The 17,037-nt window shown below is 51.1% G+C and overlaps 1 pseudogene; it reads right to left on the reverse strand.

Annotated features, from left to right (window-relative positions):
• Positions 1 to 1,821: 1,821 nt before the first annotated feature.
• Positions 1,822 to 2,309, reverse strand: LOC125122028 (60S ribosomal protein L27-like; annotated as a pseudogene).
• Between the last annotated feature and the right edge of the window lie 14,728 nt (positions 2,310 to 17,037).

Below are 17,037 nucleotides of genomic sequence, written 5' to 3' on the forward strand. Positions count from 1 at the left end.
TGTGTCACACCTGTCCTTGCCACACTATTCCAGCCAGACTCCCGTGCTCGCTACACCTGTGTATGTCTACGCTTCCATTCCCATGTTCCTTCCATTTTAGAGCAACGAGTGCACAGAGATCCTACCCTGGAGGGCCGGCGTCTGGTGGCGGTGAGAGTCAAGGTTCCGGCATCCGCACGCGTGAGTGCAAATCTCAGCTCTGCAGGTTATTAGCTGTGTGACCCAAATCAAATTAGGCACCTCCTCTGTGCCTCAATTTCTTCCCCTCTCTGACCTGGGTTAATAATAGCGCCACCTCTTCAGATTTGCTGGAGAACCCTGTAAGACTGATGCACGCCGAGGTGGTTTGACAGAAGCACATGCGGCATACACTCAAGGTCCCAGTCTTTTACAGGTCCTTCCGAGGCCCTGGGCAGGGCCCCTGGGATGTCTTCCCATGGGCATGTGTTTTTGTAAAATCTGCAAAAGTTCAGTGATTTCATTGCAATCCGTTGAGGCCACTAAGTCCTCGTACTCCACGCCCCCCGCCCCCGTGTCAGGTGAGGCGGAAGATGGTGAGCATTTGGAGCCACTTAGTTTGAACTTGCTAAGCTGGGGCTGTGTGGTTTCAGGGCCGGGTCTAGGGTGAGGTAGAGAGGCCTTCAGGATGCAAAATCGAGGACAGGTTTTCCCGCCCTGAGAGCACGCACCACCTTTGGGTGAAACCACCTGTTTCACCCTGGCTTCCCCCTGCTGGCCTCCCCCCTCGATTTTCTTTCTATTATATTGAGAAATAGAGTCACTGACAATGACATTTCTCATACTCGCTGTTGTAAAAACTTCTTCCCTGAGCTAGCTCCTTCCTGAGTCTGTGTCTACGGGGCCAGCACGTCTCCAAGGAAAGGAGGAAAAAGAAGCCCACTTTCATCTCCACTAAATGGCCGCATTTTAGCACGTCTGGAACTGCGGCCCCCTTCAAGTAGAGAAATCACTTAGTTCGCCCTGAAAAATCCCGAGAATCTTAATATTCTCTCATCTTAGCAGGCAATCTGAGTTAAAAAAAAAAAAATCAGTAGAAATTCAAAACTTTCACATGAAGTTTGAATTTGACTGGAAACATTTAATGTATTTAAAAATAGAAATGTAAATGTAATCTGTGTTTTCCTCCTGCTGTCAAAAGCCCTCTCTCCTGCTCTGACTGAGGCATTAACAAATTAACATGTTATGATTGTGCTGTGAAAAGTTGCATCATAATTGTTACAGCCACAGTCCCGAGGCTCTGGAGTTGAGCTTCCCAAACTCTTTTATAGAGAGTACAAATTAGATGCTTTTCATATATGCTATCTAATTTTAATTAAAATTTGCCCTAAAGCTATCCTTCACAGCTTCGAAGTTGCTGGAGTTTTGTCATCTTGGGGTGGCGAACATTTGCAGTTGCTAATGTCAAAATCTGTACCCATGGAAACCGTTTTCCAACCACTTTCCCAGGACGAGCTCAAATCCGCCAGAGTTTTGCCTTCAACTTGCTTCACGAATGATCATCTGTTGAGAGAAGGATGCTTCTCTGTGGGCAAAGGGGAACTGCGAGACCCGGAGAATTTCGGGCCAGGGTTTCAGATTCAGGGGGCATCACGGCCTCTCTGAATGTTTCATTTTTCTTCGTCTGTAGAACGAAGAGCATTGTGACCCCGTCGGGTCCTACTGAGGTGTCAAAGTCACTTGAGGCCTTGACATGGGGAAAGAGGAGGAAAAATCATCCTTCTGAAAAGCTGTAACATTTCACCTGGGCTCAGCCACCTGACCCAGGCATGCTGGGAAGATGTTTGTTTTGTTTTGTTTTTGTTTTTAATTTTAATGACCGAAATAAGACAGACCTAAAACCGGAGCTTCTGGAAGAAGCATTTGTTCTTGCCGGTCTTGTATCTCTCCTCGAACTTGACCTTGGCCTCTCGTCGGGCCTAGCGTTTGAGTGCAGGGTCTCTGAAGAATCCTTGTTGACCACAGTTTTGTCCAAGGGGATATCCACGGAGTACCTTGTGGGCATGAGGTGATTATCATTATAAACTTTTACAAAAGACTGGATCTTTGAGCTCTTGGCAATTTTCTTCTTGCCCATGGCAGCTGTCACTTTGCGGGGGTAGCGATCAATTCCAGCCACCAGGGCATGGCTGTAGGGTCGGTCCGAGGTGCCATCATCAATGTTCTTTACGATGACCGCTTTGCGTCCAGAGCAGCGACCGGCCAGGACCAGCACCACCTTCCCGGGTTTCATGAACTTGCCCATTTCTGCAGAGGAAGGAGAAGGAGCCGCTCAGGAATCCGCAAGCTCAGGCGGTGGGCCCCGAACTTCAGGCTGCGCTCCCTGTCGCCTCAGCTCAGGCTGCTCGCAGGACAGGATCCGGAATGAAGCCGCCAGAGCCCAAGGGACAGAAAGCAGTCAACACCGACCCGCAAGTCAACCCCCCCCGGGAAGATGTTTTTATAAAGCACGTTTTGAAAGTTATCAGGAAAACGTAATTGTCAAGGTCCTTGAGCTTCTCGAGGTGGTCACGGGAAGGTGTTGGAGGCTAGAGTGAACATTGGGGGACCCCACTCAAATTTCACTGACAATGCCTTGGAACCCTTCGGGGTCAAAGTCCCCATCCCCCATTTCCCTAGAGGGATTGTATAACTGGGATGAAAGCCTTGAAAGCTCCCCTCTCCCTTGTCTGCATCCTGGTAGCATCTAAGGTGTGGATTCAACCACGCCCGGGTAAGGCGTCCCAAACCCAGGCAGAGATCACACAGGCCACTTGGCTGGAGGCTCCTGCTGTGAGTGGGAACTCCGTGCAATGAGAGCACTTCCTGTGCCTTTCTGGGGAGATCTTGCAGCCATTTGCAATCACCCTTGAAGGCATTCGATGAAAAGCTCTCTAAAGTCAGTGAGTTCTGTTATCCTTGTTGTGCACAGGAACGACCAAGGCCACCACCACGTGCTGCAAATAAAAGGAGAAACCAAGTTCCAAAGAGATGGCTGGAGAAGTGACTGCTCGCCAGGACCCCCGCGTGGTCCTTGATTCCCAAGGAGCCTCGGATTCATTCATTCATCCACTCATCCACTCCACACCGCCCTGTGACTTCCCCATGTCCTGCTCATCTCTCTTCCCCCTCCTTGGCAGAGACCGTTTCTGTTTTGTTTCCATTTTTGGCTTTTTAGCACCTCACCAGTGGCATATGGAGGTTTCCAGGCTAGAGATCAAATAGGAGCTACAGCCGCTGGCCTACGTCACAGCCACAGCTACTAGGGATTTGAGCTCATCCTCGGATGCTGGTCAGATTCGTTTCGGCTGAGCCGCGATGGGAACTCCCAGAGTCCATTTCTGTTGCTGGCACCCTGGGAACGCTGATCCTCCATCCAGAGCGAGGCTGCCGCTGCCCCGTGAAGGCCGGTCCTCTGCTCAAAGCTGGCGGCCTCCCAGCTGGAGCGAGGCTTGTGTGTGTGCAGACGAGTGCGTGTACCACACCCCCGCTCTGTGCTGCTCCCTCTTCCCACCGATGGTTCCCCCCCAGGTGAGCAGACATCGTCCACCCAGCATCCCTCCTTTGGGAAGACACGCCTCCCCCATCCAGGGTGGTTGAGGTGGAGGTGACTCCCATGGAAGGAGTTAAACCTTTGCCATGAGCCTCCAAGCCCTGAATTCTTCACCTGTGTTCACCCAGCCCCCTGCCACTTGTCAGACTGTGACCTGAGTGTTGAGGTGGCCATTTCCGCACTGTGGATGTTTCTCCTCCAGGAGAAGTTTGAGGCTGGCTGGTCTCTGAGCATCACCGTTATCCGAACAGGCCGAGTGAGCCCATGTCCCCTCTCCTCCCACTGGTCCAGCCAGAGCATCCTGGCTCTGATTGACCCCCCCACACACACCCCATCTTGGGCTGTGACGTCATAGCCTCCTGCTCACTGGCTTCATCACCCCAAGACAGGTGCAAGTGGAGAGACTATTGGGGGAACTGCTTCTTACTGCTCAGGAATTAGGACTGTTCTACGGCCAGGGCCAGACCTGGGCAGCATTGCCTCCTGTTCACGCTTCCTGCGAAGCCCAATCGCACTGAACATCCGACACAGGAACGTGATGAGACCTTTCATCTCCTTCTCAAAGGGAGCATGTTTGGGGAAATGTTCCAGCAGGCTGGTCATAGTGTCCTGTGGCTGCCGTAACAGACTGCCACAAGGTGGGGGCTTGAAACAACAGGACTTCATCCTCTCTCCGCCCTCCATCCCAAAAGCCGGAAGCGCAAGCTCAAAGTGTCGGCAGGGCCACACTCCCTCCGAAGGCTTTAGAGGCAAGGCTGTTCCTCCCCACGTCCAGCCCTGTTGGCCCTGGTGGCCTTGGCTCATGGCAGCATCACTTCTGTCTTCGCCCTTGTCTCACAGCCTTCTCCTGGGGGTGTCTGTGCGTGGCTCTTTCTGTTTCTTTCTAAGAAAACGCACACTGAATTTCAGGCCCACCCTAATCCAGCACAATCTCTTGATTTTACCTTAATTACATCAGCAAAGGTCACCTTCAGAGGCTCCAGGTGGACATGAACTTTGAAGGTACACCCACCTTCAATCGCTTTTACCTTCAAAGCTTAGGTAGCCACGAACCGATTTCTTTTTCTTTTTCTTTTTTCTTTTTTTCTTTTTTTGGTCTTTTTATCTTTTTGTCTTTTTAGGGCCGCATCCACAGCAGATGAAGGTTCCCAGGCTAGGGGTCAAATCGGAGCTACAGCTGCTGGCCTATACCACAGCCACAGCAACGCCAGATCTGAGCCGTGTCTGCGACCTACACCAGAGCTCATGGCAACGCCAGATCCTTAACCCACTGAGTGAGGCCAGGGATCGAACCCACAACCTCATGGTTCCTAGTCGGATTGGTTTCTACTGCGCCGTGACGGGAACTCCACGAACAGATTTCTGAGAACTGACCTCCAGCCTCCCACGGCACTTAGCACAGGGCCGGGCTCAGAAAAGGCCTGGTGTGTGAGTCTGTGGTTTCGGAAAACAGGGTACATGTGTGCCCAGTGACTCTCCCTCAGCTCAGGAACTGATGATTAGAACAGGGATTTGCAAACTGAGGCTCTGGGGGTTTTGGGGTTTGTTTTTTTTTTTTTAACCAGAAAAGAGCCCCGTCTGTTCACAGACACATCGTCTGCAGCTGCTCTCATGCTACAAAGACAGGGTGAGTCGAGGCTGAGGCTGTAGGGCCCTCAAGCTTGACGTATTTTCTCTCTGATCCTAAAGCTTCCCATCCCCTGATGAAGAAAAGTGAATAAAATCATCTCGCCCTCCTGGTGGCTGCATTTTCCGAGCATGAATAGGAAGACGTCATCCTAATTGTCCAGGGATGTGGCGGCGAGGAAATACCTTAAGGAAAGTGAGAAAAAGACAACACAGGGAGATAACTACACATAAACTAAGGGGGCAGAGAAAGCGGGAGAGGAAGGGAGGTGAGAAGCTGGGGCTTAACCGGTGCAAATGGCAAAGAATATTTTACCAAGAAAATCCCTCTATTATAAGCTGCTTGCATTTTCCTAAACCTTCAGGGGAAGAGTGCTGCCTGCAGTGGGCTCACGGGAGTGTTTGATTTTTTTTTTCCTCTGGCTGCCCCTGTGGCATATGGAAGTTCCCAGGCGGGGGATTGAATCAGAGCTGCAGCTGCCAGCCTATACCACAGCCCCAGCAACACCATGTCCGAGTTGCATCTGCCACCTACATCACAGCTCACAGCAACGCCAGAGCCTTAACCCACTGAGAAAGGCCAGGGGTCGAACCCGCATCCTCATGGATACTAGTTGGTTTTGTTACCACTGAGCCACAGCGGGAACTCCGAATGTTTGATCTTTTAACTGGATGTCAGGAGAGGGTCTGGGGTCCAAGCCTGACAGAGTGTGTAGACAGTGGCTGAGGCCTTCCACAGACGGGGCCCACAGGCAGGAGCTGGATGCCCAAGAGAGGGCAGGGGGCACAGCCTCCCCAGAACCCTGGTGGGACCAGGGCAGTTGCTGAGTCCCCAGGAAAGATGGCTTTGCCAACATGTGGCCATGAAGAGATGTCCCAGTGGAGCTGCCTTGTTGAAGCCCCAAAGCTCTCTAGCCCCACGGAGAAGCCCCGCCCCTGACCCCTGAGCATGGCCCCACCTGGGCGCTGGCCTCTCCACCTCCCTTTCCAGGCTTATGGCAAATGCCACCCCCCACACTTGTCCTGGGTGCCCCTTTGGCCTCTGTGCTGTCACCTGCTCTGGGCTTGACCCCCTGCTCCCGCCCTGCTGAGACTGCGCCCCTGGAAGGGCTCATTTGTCCTGAATCCGGGGCAGAGATGTGGGAGAGGCTGGGCACGCCCTCCCCCATGGAGCTCAGGCATCTCACCACGTGGTGGACTCAACTCCAAAGAAGGATGTGTGGTGGGGGCTGGAGAGAACGTGGGACCTGCAGCAGGAGTCCTGGGTTTGAGTCCCGGCTCTGACCCTGGCTCCCTGGGTGACCTTGGACGACTGCTGGCCCCTCTCTGAGCTGTAGCTCACCTGTTCCTAAAGCAGGGCTCAGTGCCCTCCGCTTCATTCTGTTCCTGTGGCTCTAATGAGAACACGTGCAGACTGTAAAGTGCAATCCCCATGTGACTCGTAGGAGAGTTGGAGGATGCTTGGCTGGAGTGCTCAGCCGCGGCTGGGAAGTGCCGTCAGGGCGACGGACCCCCACACCAGGGCTGCCGACTATAGCCTCCTCCCTCCAGCTCATCCATCTAACCCAAGAAGGACTGCGCGTGGAAGGGCACCGGTCACATGGCAGAACTGAAACCAGGTACATGTAATACTTTCACAATGAGAGGGAGGAACGGATACGCCCAGAAGTCACGAAGTGTGGATGGCTATTTTCCAAGCTCACTCCTTCCTTATTTCAAAGCCTGTCCTGTATTTTCCTTTTGCACCACAAGAAACATAAGTTAGAAGAGCCAAAAGTCGGCTCAGAAGGCCTCGGCCAAACTGCGCATCTGCCGCGCCCTCCATCAATCACTGTCTCCCTCCTCCCCCCGCTGCTCGCCTGGGGGGCGGGGCTAGTGGGCGGGGCTACCTGGCTTCCACCTGTCTCTCCAGCCTAAAGCTCCGCTCCCCTGTGCTTGCTTTCCGGGGGAAACCCGGGGTCTGCCAAGTGCTTGCTTGGCACGTGGGAGGACTCGGCAGTGTTTGTTGAATGACTGAGTGAAGGAAGGGATGGTGGAGCCATCTGGAAGGGGGATGCCTCTGGCTCAGGGCCGGCTCCAAGAACAGACTAGTCACAGTTTGTTCCTTGCCTTGTAGAGTGTTTGGGGGTTTTGCACAAGGAAAATCGAATCCGTATGTTTCTGACTCACTTATACGTGGCCTCCCAAATCGTGGTTCTCGGGGAGCATTTCCTGTCTGAAACGCCCAATAAAAGAGAGCTTCTGAAAGTGTTGTTTTCCTCTTCTGAGGTCAGAACGTCTGCCTCGATGGAAGGTGAATGTGGGGGGGCCCCCCCACATCAGGTGGCCTGGGCACCTGAGTTCCCAGGAGGCCTCCTCCGTCCTCGAGGGCCTTTGCTGGCCCACCCCGCCCACTCCCTTCCCGCCTGCTGGGCGGTGGGGACAGAGCAGGCACCGCGGGGCTGGGCAGGGAGGCCCTCAGGGGGCACAAACCATCCAACATGAAAGCGGGCGGGGCTCTTAGGATATTGTCAACCAGCCCAGAGAGAAATATTTCGTAATGGGCACATGAAAGGAAGGGGGCAGGGGGCTGCTGCCCACCCTGCCCCTCCCCTCTAACTTTCATGTTCTCAACCCCGTAATTAGCGGGTGTCGACATTTGAATGACACACGTCTTTAAAGGGCGCTGCCGGCTCGGACATGTTGGCTCTCTGGAACCACGTTTCAAATCGGTAATTATGTCTCCTTTCCCCTTTTCTCCCTCCGGAGGCTGCCCTGTATGTGGGCAAGTTTGCGGGGAGAAAAGACTGTTAGAAAAATTCCCACTATTAATTGTCTTCCTTGACTGCAGCCTTGGGGGAACCTCATGGATCCTCCTTGCTTTCTTTTGCCCAGTAGGAATGGCAGAACTTGCCAGAAAAGGAGCCTCTGGATAAGGAAGGTATAGATCTCTCATGTCTCCCCCAGAGTCGTCAGATAGCAATAATAATGATAATAATAATCCCTAACATTTATCCCGGATTTACATGAATCGGGGCCAATTACAGACTCTAAGCTGAAGGATCTTCAGGCTAGAAACTAAGCCTATGTTTTAAGTTCTTTCTCGTTTATTCTTCCAAAAACTTTATGAAATGGGCGCAATTATTATTTTCATTTTTGAGTTGAAAACCATGAGGCAAATCACTAGGAATTGCCAGCGCTGGGAGCTCTTTAAGGAGAGAGAATGGAAAATCGGATTTCTCTGACGCAGCCTTTCCTAGACCCTGGAATTTTACTCCAGAAAAACTTCAACAACAGCACAGGGACTGGGTTGCCATGGGACTGCCAGATCATGATTTTTCCAGGGATAAGCATTAATGAAGAAAAAAAAAAAAAGCTGCCATTCGTTAGCATCCTTTTGTCATAAAAGACATCGCTGCATGAACAGCTGGGAAGGAAAGTCTTGGTCCATCAAGCCCATTTCACTCTATAAAAACTCCCTCTGTAGACTTGTTTCTTCTTTTTCACTTTGCCGAGGGCTGGAGGACGTGGCACTGCTCCGGGGTGAGACCTGTATTCAGGCTCAGGATCACTGGTCTTCACTGGTGTTTCTCAACCGGGGCTGAGTGGGTGGGGATTTTGTCCCCAACCAGACTCCTGATGACACCTGGAGACACCCTCTCCTTTCCCGTCTGGGTAGGGGGTGCCATTGCCATTTAGAAGGTCGAGGCCAGGGATGCTGCTAAGATCCTACGAGGCCCAGGACAAGCCCAGGCGGCAGAGGAGCACCCCACCCCGGATGTCCGGGGTGCCCAGCTGGGAAGCCCAGGTGTAGAGAAGTCTAACCTGGAGCAGGTGATTGCTTATCAACACCCTGTACCATGTACGCCCTGCAGGGGACCTGAGGTCTGAGGTCAGAGAAAGAGTGTAGTCTGCCCTGTGCCTCCCCCCTCAAGGTCAGGACAGACCCTTGCAAGCCAGGCTCCCCATGCTTTGAACTTGCTGTGGGCTCACCACGCCCCCATCACGCGGGAAAGCTCACTCACAGCCAGGCAGCATGAACTTGGAACAAAAGTTCTCTGAGGTTGGTTTTATTTCTTCCTGCTGATTCTGTCCCTCCTTTGGGCCACCCTGCCCTGCCCCCACCCTGGATTGACAGCCTCGGAGACGCACGGCTGAGCGGTTGTCCAGGGCTGGGCTGTGTATACACCCTGACAAAGGAGATCAAACAGCCGTGTGAACCGTGGTTGTGATGGGAGCTAATTAACATTTCATAACATTCAGCAGGGGAGAAAAAGCAATGACACTTCAGAGCAAATAAAATCCATTTGCAAATTTAATATTTTCCTGACGAGTTAATATCCCCTCCCCCTTTGTGTAATTTACTCCTTCGACAACTATCTCTCAAACTGCACTCCCTGGGAATTCATTGGCTAAGAGTTATAGGAGCTAAGAAGATAACCCACAAGGACCTACTGTATAGCACAAGGAACTACACTCGCTATCTTGTAATAAGCCATAATGGAAGCGAATGTAAAAAAAAAGAATATATATATAAATATATAAATAATATAAATACAAATAAATATATATATATAACAATCATTTTACTGTATACCTGAAAATAATACAACATTGCAAATCAACTATATCTCCAAAAAAAATCAGGTCAGGAGTTCCTGCTGAGTGGGTTAAGGATCTGGTGTTGCCATAGCTTTGGCATGTGTCGCAGTCGCAGCTCGGATTCAATCCCTGGCCCGGGAACTGCCATATGCCACAAGGGTAGCCAAAAAAGAAAAAAAAAAAAATTCAGACCACCGTTTTGCCAGGAACCAACGGTGTTGCATGTCAATGATCCTCCAAACAAACAAACAAACAAAAAACCTCATAGAAAAATAATTTAAAAGAAGAATTATAGTAGCATCTAGATCTGGAGCCTTTCTGATTGGCCAAATCTGACCCATCACCTGCTTTGGGACAACCCAAGAGCAAAGAAAGATGTTTATAATTTTAAATCTCTTGGAGAGAAAAAAAAAAAGAAGAAGAACAGTATTTTATGACATGAAAATTACACAAAATTCAAATTTCAGTGCCTATAAATAAAGTTTTATTGGAACAGAGCCACACTTGAACTTGTTTATGTTTTGTCTGTGACTGCTGTCGTGCTATGATAGCAGAGTTGAGTAGCCGTGACAGAAACCATATGGTCCACAAAGCTTACAATATTTATCATCTGGTTCTTTACAGAAAAAGGTTGGCAGACCTCTGATTTAGGGGAAAACAGTCAAGTAAGCCGGGCAGTTACAATTCTAAGACACAACTGCTGAATTAGAAAAAGCACGTGGTGGAGTTCCCTGGTGGTGCAATGGATTAAGGACCTGACATGGTCACTGCTATGGCTCGGGTCACTGATGTGGCGTGGGTTCAATCCCTGGCCCCAGGACTTCCGAATGCTGCCAGTGCAGCCAAAAATGAAAAAGAAAAAGTCTGTGGTTCCATAGGAGCCTAGAGAAGGGGAAAAAAACTCTACCCGGAGGTCAGGAAGGAAGGCTTCCTGGAGGAAGTGGTAAAAACGTTGCAGTGGGAAAGAGGAATAAGGTCAAACCTTGGATTCAGGCCGAGCCCCCTCAAGTCAATGGTCTTCTTTCATTTTCCCCAGTGCTCTTCTTCCTGCACCCCACACTGCAGGGGACCTTTGATTCCACATGCTGACAGTAACACCCCTATGGTTCATGGTCGTTTTGAACTTTCCATGATTTCCAGGAAGCAGCTTGGGAATTGTCTGGCCCTGGTCCAAAAGCAAGAACCTCTTTAAAATTACCCACAATGTCTAACACTTTATGTGTTTTCACCAGACAGAGGTTGGCAGCATGGGGTGTTTCTCTTTCAGCTGATTCCTCGAACCCTGAGCCCGCAGCTCTGTGTTTGGCTCACAGTTCCACTCTCCGTGCCTGCGCTCCTCGAGTTCTGGGCGCAGATCGGTGCGTCTGCTCTCTCCCTGAGGACAACCAGCTTGCGTCACTGGAACCTCTGGTGTCAGACACACCTTGGTTCAAATCCCATCTCTGCCCCTTCTTAGCTACATGCCATGCCACTTAGACATGCCACTACATCTCTCTCAACTTCCAATCTACCTCAAGGGCTAAGATAATAACAGTATCGACCTCATGATGAGAATGCAGTGAGAAAAGGAACTTAGAAGGTTTCAAGCAGTGCTGGGCTCAGCACGCCCTAGGCAGCACCAGCTGATGTGATCAGATATGCCAGCACAGCAGGGAGCTTCCCCCAGCTCAACGCTCGGCCTCCTGTGGACAATGGGTAAAGGATGCCACCATTTGTGTAAAAATGAGGGGGAAAGATGCCTCCATGTGCCTCTATGCAGACGTATACATAAAGTAACTTGAAGAGGAGGCCAGAAACAGTTCCGAGACTGCCTCTGGGGAGGGGAACCAGTTGGAGGGATGAATGGAATTTTTTTTCTCCAGCACGTTTGAACATTGACTAATAAGAAGAGGACCTATTTAAAAGAGCAAAACGGGGATTTCCCTTTGTGGTACAGCAGTAACGAACCCAACTAGTATCCATGAGGACGTAGGTTCAATCCCTGCCCTGGCTCAGTGGGTTAAGGATCCGGCGTGGCTGTGGCTGTGGCATAGGCTGGCAGCTGCAGCTCCAATTCAATTCCTAGCCTGGGAACTTCCATATGCTGCGGGTGCAGCCCTGAAAAGAAAAAAAAGAGTGAAATGTTTAAAATACAAGGTACTTTCGCGTGAAAAGGATCTGAAGACCTCAGGGAGGGGGTGACATAGCATTTAGGTGGGGGTGGCGGCGGGATGTGGGAGCTGCAAACAGGTCACTGGAACATGCCCAAGAGAAAGCTCTCAGGTGCAACTTCGGCATCAACTTCGGTACCTGTGAAGCAGCAATTAATTTCATGAGTAGATTAACTGGGAGTCAAACTCAGCTCAGTAAACTCCCAGCAGGAGGCTGGCAGCCAAGGCTCTGCCATGACTTCAGGAGAACAGCAGGTGAAGGCAGGAACTTTCCTGAAGACATCCAGAGGGCTCTTCAAGCCCCGCCGAAAAAGATCTCAAACATACTGGCGGCCGCGAACCACTGGGGTGACGGCCTGCTTGCCCAGGCGAGCACTTTTGGAAAATTGCTTTTGACACATACACTCACTCGCTTGGGCCTTGGGCCGACCTCCTGCTATACGCGCTTGGTGACCTTTGACATGAACGTGCTGACAAAGGTCAGGCCAAATCAAAATGGCATTCCAGAAGGTTCTTTCCAGCAGCAAGTACACACCGGCCTAGATGACGTTTGCTCAAATGTCAAAACCCTGAAACGGAGATGCTAAAATTGACCAGAAGGACTTGGGGGTGGGGGTGGCGGTGGGGGAGAATTAAGAATTAAGCAGCCAGAGGATTCAAATCAGGCAAAAAGGAGAAAGAAAAACATATGGGAAAGTATAAAGTCAAAGAGAAAACACTCACTTTTATTTTTTAAAAAAGGACCAGGAGTTCCCGTCGTGGCACAGTGGTTAACGAATCCGACTAGGAACCATGAGGTTGCGGGTTCGGTCCCTGCCCTTGCTCAGTGGGTTAACTATCCGGCGTTGCCGTGAGCTGTGGTGTAGGTTGCAGACGCGGCTCGGATCCCGAGTTGCTGTGGCTCTGGCGTAGGCCGGTGGCTACAGCTCCGATTCAACCCCTAGCCTGGGAACCTCCATATGCCGAGGGAGCGGCCCAAGAAATAGCAACAACAACAACAACAACAAAGGACCAAAAAAACAACAGAATTCAATGAAATTTTTTCCTCACATTCACACACAAACATTCCTATACACAGCAGTGTGGGAATAAAGCTGAGCCAGGGGCAGCTCAGACTGACCACAATTTGACACAGAGAGAGGGGGAAAGAGCGGGCAGAGCAGCCTAAGGACAAAGTCATGGTTCTCTCGGAAGCGGTCAAGGTTGAACCGGAACTCTTACTGATAAACAGGTGTTCATAGGTAAAGTCTCATAGAAGTCATGGTGCAAGAAGTCGATTCATTATTCTAATTTCACCGGAAGGTACACTGTCATGTTTTGTGAGCTAGAAAAATTACACTCAATTCTTTACACTCACATCCAGATGTTATCTTGACACCAGTGAACTACTCAAAGTGACTCTCAATACATTTATGCACCCATAACACAGACAAAAATCATGAATTGGGGGGGAAAAAAAAAGAAAATTCTCCTTGAGCCTAGGAATACCAAAGAGGCAAAATACTCTGTAAGTGGAACGGCGTGGTGCTGAGAGTTGGGGCTGAAGCAGAGCTGGGTGAAAATTGTGGCTCGTCCATTTACAAGCTGTATGTGGCTTCACTTCTCGGAGCCTCCGTCTTCCTCATCTGTTAAAGGGGCATGAGAATAGTAACTACATCATGGGTCGTTGGGGGATACAGTGAGATAATGTCAGCTGTTTCTTTGATGGCAACCAGCTATTATTTTCAGGTATTTGTCTTTTCTTCGCCTTGCTCTCCCTGCTCCTGCCTCCTTCATGCTGCCTGGACCCAGAGAGTGAGTAGAGAGACAAGAGGGGACCTACAGGTCTTTTTGGCCTTTGTTTTCCAAAGGCAAAGGAGACCTTAGAGAGATCGCAGCATAGCTAAAAGGAAGAGGAGGATGTGTGGACAAAGTGTCTTTGAAAAGCAGAAAGAAGAGGAGTTCCCGTCGTGGCACAGTGGTTCATGAATCCGACTAGGAACCACGAGGTTGTGGGTTCGATCCCTGGCCTTGCTCAGTGGGTTAAGGATCCGGCGTTGCCGTGATCTAGCCTGGGAACCGCCATATGCCATGGTAAGTGGCCCTAGAAAAGGCAAAAAGACAAAAACAAAAAAAAAGCAGAAAGAAGAATGCTCATTCACTCCACACACCCCCAGCCTGAGAAGAGAAAAGACCTTCTCTCTGAGTGCTGCTGGAGCCCAGAGAAGCTGGCCTTGAGGCATGGCTGGCAGATGGGACCAGCAGCATCCTTGCAAAAATCCTCGTCTCCATGCAAGCCACAGAAGCAGGGGAAAACCAGAGCTCCAGGTTGCCCTGAGGGCAGGGATGCTGATGTCTCCATGGCAACCAGTGTGTGTGAATCAGTGAATCACTGAGGACCATGTTTCCTTCCTCCCCCCACGAGCCCTCAAACCAGGGCACATTCCTAAAGATGCCGAAACCAGGTAAGATGGCATGTTTTCCCTGTCAGCCCCAAGAATGGGTGCCTGGGGCAAAAAACATAAAGCAGTGACCTCTCTCACATACCTTCGTTTGTGGACCGAAATCCCTGCCTCCTCCTTCGTTATTCCCACATTCACTCCCCGAGCAGCTGCTGAGTCCTCCTGTGTGACAGGGTCCGGCACAGAGGGGCCACGATGCTGGGGGTGCCTCGGCTCATGGAAGCTCTGCCCTGGGAGGCTCAGGGTCCAGTGTGAGGGTCCCAACCCTCCCTGTGTTTCCCAGTCACCTGGGGAGCATTCGAAAAACACAGCTGCCCAGGACCTGCCCTTAGAGATTCTAATTACACTAACGGATGATGGGATCCAGGCTGGGAATCCCAAATCCCCCTGGGGTTCCACTGTGCAGCTGGGGTCCCATGGGAGAGATTCAGAGACAGAGCTACAGGACAGGGCTGTGGGGGGCTCCCCCCCCCGCCCCCCGCTGCCCAGGGGGGTGCCAGGAAAAGTGTTTGCAAGGAGGGCCTGGCTCAGCAATTACAGATGAGTAAGACTTAGCCAGCGAAGATGGTAGCGAGCAGGGGCGACACTCTAAGCCCAGGGAATACAGGGAGCAAAGGAACAGACCTGAGGACAGCATGGGGGGCGGGGGCAAAGTCAGTGCCATCTCACTGCGGGTGAGGAGAGCAGCCCTCAAGGCCCTGGCCCCCGTGTGTCGGGCCGCTGAGATCCCTCCCACAGGCTTTGAATTCTTCCAAGGAGGAGGGGTCACATCCAATTCCGGTTCTAAAAAGATCACTCTGGGAGTTCCTGTTGTGGCTCAGTGGTTAATAAACACGACTAGCATCCATGAGGACGCGGGTTCGATCCCTGGCCTTGCCCTGCGGGTTAAGGATCTGGCATTGCTGTGGCTGTGGTGTAGGCCAGCAGCTGCAGCTCCAATTTGACCCCTAGCCTGGGAACCTCATGTGCTGCAGGTGTGGCCCTAAAAAGACAAAAGACAAAAAAAAAGGAAAGAAAGATCACTCTGGCTTCTGGGCAGAGACCAGACCAGCTAGACATGGGCTCACAGGCTGAGGCTCTGCTCCTGCCAAAAAAAAAAAAGTTCTGTGCTGAGAACTTGGGGCTACACCTGCAGAGATAGTGTGGAGAAATTCAGCTCCCTCAGGAGCAGCGCAGAGGCTTACTTGACTTCCTGGGGACTTTTCGATCAGCAAAGCCGACTCTGTGTCCACAGCCATTTCCGCTTTGAGACCCAGCGGGGACACCAGAAAGAGACTCATGCCCCACCCACCCACCTCTCCTGGGGACAGTGTCAAGGGCGCCAGGCCCTGAGATCAGCTGCGTATCCAAGGGAGACGGCTTGGCTCTGTCGCGGGCACCCTGGCCCGGCCCTCGCTCCCTGGGCACAGGGGATGGGGCCTTGTTCCCACTTCCTGAGACCATGACACGCAGGAAACCTCAGCTGCATTCAGGATTTTCGGGCACCAGGCTGTGTCTCACGGACCGGGGTGCAAACGTGATCATCGGACATTGGCAGCACCCCGGATCCCCCGACCCCCTCTGCTCGGCTCTCTCCCACTCCCGCCCTGCGCCCTAGGATGAGAACCATCTCAGGAACGAGGAAGTGATGCCCAGAGCGGTTAAGTCGGTCCCTCCACGGTCACGGCCACAGTAGCAATGACCCCAGAAGTCGGCACTTTGGAGCCCACATCTTCATCCGGGCTCAACATTTTCCGCCCCAGGGCCACACGCCCAGGAATTGCTCCTCCCCAGACTTCAGACAAGGAGGAAGTCTTGCTCGTGGACATGAGCAGGTATCTTGGACTTTCTCTGAACATTAAGTAAGGATTTGGCTGGAGCGTTTTCGTCCCCTCCCCCACCCGCCTCTGCAGCTGATTTTAATGGCTTTTGACAGTTATTTGTATAATTCGAATTATGTGGCATCACAAAGATCTTTCTGCCGGGGAAGATTACATGAAGCTGTTTTGACAGCTCTCACCAGAGGGGTAGTATTTAATATATAACAGGTCATAAAACACAACTGGGACCAGGGAATATCTTTGGCTGTGAGTCACTTTGATATTCGATGGCATCACCTTTAGGTCTAAGGGGGGGAAAAGAGGCCGAAAATGTTCTTTGTGCGGTGACATCTCGGAAACTCAAAGAGCTGAACTGATGTCGTTTTGGATGTGATGCTGAGAGTGCTCCCCGTTCCACGGTGTAATTAGAAACTTTTGGAAACACATGTCTGCCATTTTAAAGATGAATTTAAGGAGTCTTGAACGAACTCCAAGCCCTCTGAACTTTTTCTTTTTTCTCTCTCCTCTGCTTGAGGAGGAGTTGTTCAAATCTCTAAATCAATCAGCAACCTCCTTTTGGAATCCTATTTGAAAACATACATTTCCCCCGGGGCCTGTGTCTCTCATTTTCTCCTCTCTCACTGCCTGAGTAATTTGTTTTAACTCTGCAACCCTGTTACTTCATGTCAGGCAGCAATTTCAAATAGAATTTCTGTTTAAAAAGAAAAAGAAAAAAAAAAAAAAGCTTTTGAGAGAGAAAGTTGTACCTAGACCTTTCTGGAAAGGGAAGAAGTGGGGGAGGGAGGGCACGTGGTTCAGAAAGCCAGGTGTCTTTAGTCTAATACACAAATTCTATTCCTTCTCAAATCTCTCCCCTACTACCAGACCCA

Source organism: Phacochoerus africanus, chromosome 3 (assembly GCF_016906955.1).
Source record: "Phacochoerus africanus isolate WHEZ1 chromosome 3, ROS_Pafr_v1, whole genome shotgun sequence".
Lineage (NCBI taxonomy): Eukaryota > Metazoa > Chordata > Mammalia > Artiodactyla > Suidae > Phacochoerus > Phacochoerus africanus.